Raw genomic sequence first — 2,852 nt, forward strand, 5'->3', positions numbered from 1 at the left:
AAATGGAGGCCAAGCATCAAAACGAGAACATAAAAAAAGAACCATAAAGTTCTGCAATTACTCACCTTCTTTAACCAATCCTAGCAAAACTGGAGGTACTCTTCCAACGCATGCAAGATATTAGCAGTGTTATATCATGCACAAACCAAACCCAGTGTCAATTCAGAGGTCAACATCTTGCACGTAACACCATCCAACAATTCAGTCAAAAGCCACCCAAGAATCCGGATGCTATATTAGCAGCCAGGTTTTTTGCGTGAGTCGCGTTAATTTTAACGTTGATCAAAAGGTAGCAGACAATTATAGATAGAGGTGCCTCTGTGACATGTTATAAGGAAAATTTTAGAAATTCATTTATTTCAATGATTGATGGTTAACAACAGTTTCAGAGACATACACACCTGCCATACTTTGATGTACAATGGATAAGACAAAGATACTTTTACTCTCTTAAGATAAACAATTTGATCCCTTCGCTTCCAAGTCTCAAATCATTACTCATTGTGCAGTTTTCTTGTTAGCTTAGTGTCGTGCAAGCTTCTTTCTTAAACTGTGAAATCTAAATGTTTCTGAATGTTGAGAGTCGCTCCCGTCATTTTTGCTGCATCATTACCTTTGCTATCTTTGCTAGAATCACCATCACAAGATAGTCAGACCTGAAAGGTTTTATGATTTTCAAAATTATCGCCCAAGAAGTAGATTGCTGTAAATAGAAAAAAATCAAAAAAACATCAGGTTGGGAACATGGAAGACAATGATCTATAATGTCACATGTTCGAGTTTCTTAATAACAATAATATACCTGGCTAGATGTAAGCAATCATCCTGGATCTATAGATGGGTTGATGGATGAATGATGCATTTATGCTCTCAACCTGACAGGCTAACGATCAGGCATTATACTGTACAATGCAAAGATGTCCATACATTTTTGTGAAAGTATTACCACACAAAAGCTAGAGTTAAATACTCATACGTTTACTGTCTATATACCAAGGAGTATCTCTCAAGAAGCTATATTCCGGATATGCGTATGCGTCTATATTATTCCGGATATGCATATGCATCTATATTATTCCATACCACTATTTTCTCGGATCATATCATACTTTTCTGGGGTCACATAAAATAGATGGCCAGCATCAGACCAACACAAGATATTATACATAAAAAAACTCTATAAATAAGTAAATCATAATATGCTTGCAAATATTTTTTCTTTAACAGTCCTGCCCCTATTTGATTTATGATAACTAACGAAACTTAAAATGTACGTCACACAAAATAGAGAAATCATCTTGATAACTTAATTTATAAAGAGTATATAACCACAATTACTAAAACACTTCAAAATAATATTGTGTTAAGCTGATTTGAGAAGATAGTTAGACTAACATCCCTGCGTGCATTTCTAGCTTCTAATTTTAGCACAAATCAGTCACACATGATGCAATGGACTCACTCACTCACACACACACACACACACCCCAAAATTGAACCAAAACGTACACACACAGTTTGCTCTAGTTTTAGCCATGGCATCCAACACATGAGTTTAACCGAAACGAGATGTGTACAAACTGAAGCAGAGTGTAACCGAAACGTACAAAGTGCAATTGATGATCAGACCCGGGGGTACATGGGGGAGAGCTACTCACCATGTTGGTGTTTGGTGGAGGTAAAGAGAGATGTTGGCCTGCTCCTCACGCCGCTCTACCCGCAGAGACGAGATGGGGTCAGTGAGAGAAGAGAGGGGGAGATGGGAAGAGAGAAGATCATCTCAACGAACAAATCAGACACGAGGGGCGGCCTGGATCAAGATCCGCCCCCTCCGTCCGCCGGCATCGCCCTCTTCCTCCACCCACTGCCTCATCCCCACGCCATCTCCTTCCTTGATCCAAATCCACAACACACACACACACACACACACACACACACACACACACACACACACACAGAGAAAATGGATTTCGTAGTGGGTGCTTCTCCCACGGACAATCCCTCTGTCTACTGGACCTCTTCTCGCACCTCAGACTCCAGCAACCTGAAGCGATTGGTCAGCTCGGCCAGCAGGTCGGCCCCACCCCTCGACGCCGTCTGCGCCATCGCAGTCGACAAGAGGACATCACCACCAGAAGCTTCTTCTGTCCCATCCCCGCTTGAGGGCATGAATGGCGGCAACGGCAACCCTAGCGGGGAGGCGAGGAGAGGCAAGAGGGGGCCTGGATGAGGTGAAGCTCAGTACAGAAGGTGAAGCACCAGCGTGGATGAGGGCGGTGGCGGCAATCCTAAATGAGAGAGAGGGGTCACATGTGTGGTTCTCCCCCGAGGCACGTTAATGAGCAGAGGATCGATCGCGTTTTCACTTTTTTCCATTGCCACTGTAAAAATCAACGTGGCTATCGCAATCGTGCGCCCAGACTTCCCCTCTTGAAGACGAAGCTCAGTACAGAAGATGAAGCACCAGCGTGGATGAGGGCGGCGGCGGCGGCAATCCTAAATGAGAGAGAGGGGTCGCATGTGTGGTTCTCCCCCGAGGCACGTTAACGAGCAGAGGATCGATCGCGTTTTCACTTTTTCCATTGCCACAGTAAAAATCGACGTGGCTATCGCGATCGTGTGCCCAGACTTCCCCTCTTGAAGAGTGTAATTAGTGAAGAACCCAGGAACTTAATATTGTGTCCACGGGAGACCACTCCCCCTTAATTATCATTGTGGTAACCGGAGTGGAGATACACGGTGGTGACATGGGTGTATGTAATAACCGATGGGAGGATGCATACTTTATTGGTTCCGCCCACACGAGATCATATACATGTAGAATTGGTGATCTAAATATAAAAGCCATGTGT

At 43.7% G+C, this 2,852-nt stretch overlaps 1 long non-coding RNA gene across 1 annotated transcript; it reads right to left on the reverse strand.

The window, feature by feature from the left end:
* Positions 1–545: 545 nt before the first annotated feature.
* LOC123407544 lies at positions 546–1,935 on the reverse strand. The gene is made up of 3 exons (XR_006612630.1): positions 1,659–1,935; positions 803–875; positions 546–656 (listed from the first exon to the last, which is right to left on the reverse strand). It is a non-coding gene; the product is annotated as an uncharacterized LOC123407544 (long non-coding RNA).
* Positions 1,936–2,852: the final 917 nt, after the last annotated feature.

Source organism: Hordeum vulgare, chromosome 7H (genome assembly GCF_904849725.1).
Source record: "Hordeum vulgare subsp. vulgare chromosome 7H, MorexV3_pseudomolecules_assembly, whole genome shotgun sequence".
In the NCBI taxonomy this organism is placed as follows: domain Eukaryota; kingdom Viridiplantae; phylum Streptophyta; class Magnoliopsida; order Poales; family Poaceae; genus Hordeum; species Hordeum vulgare.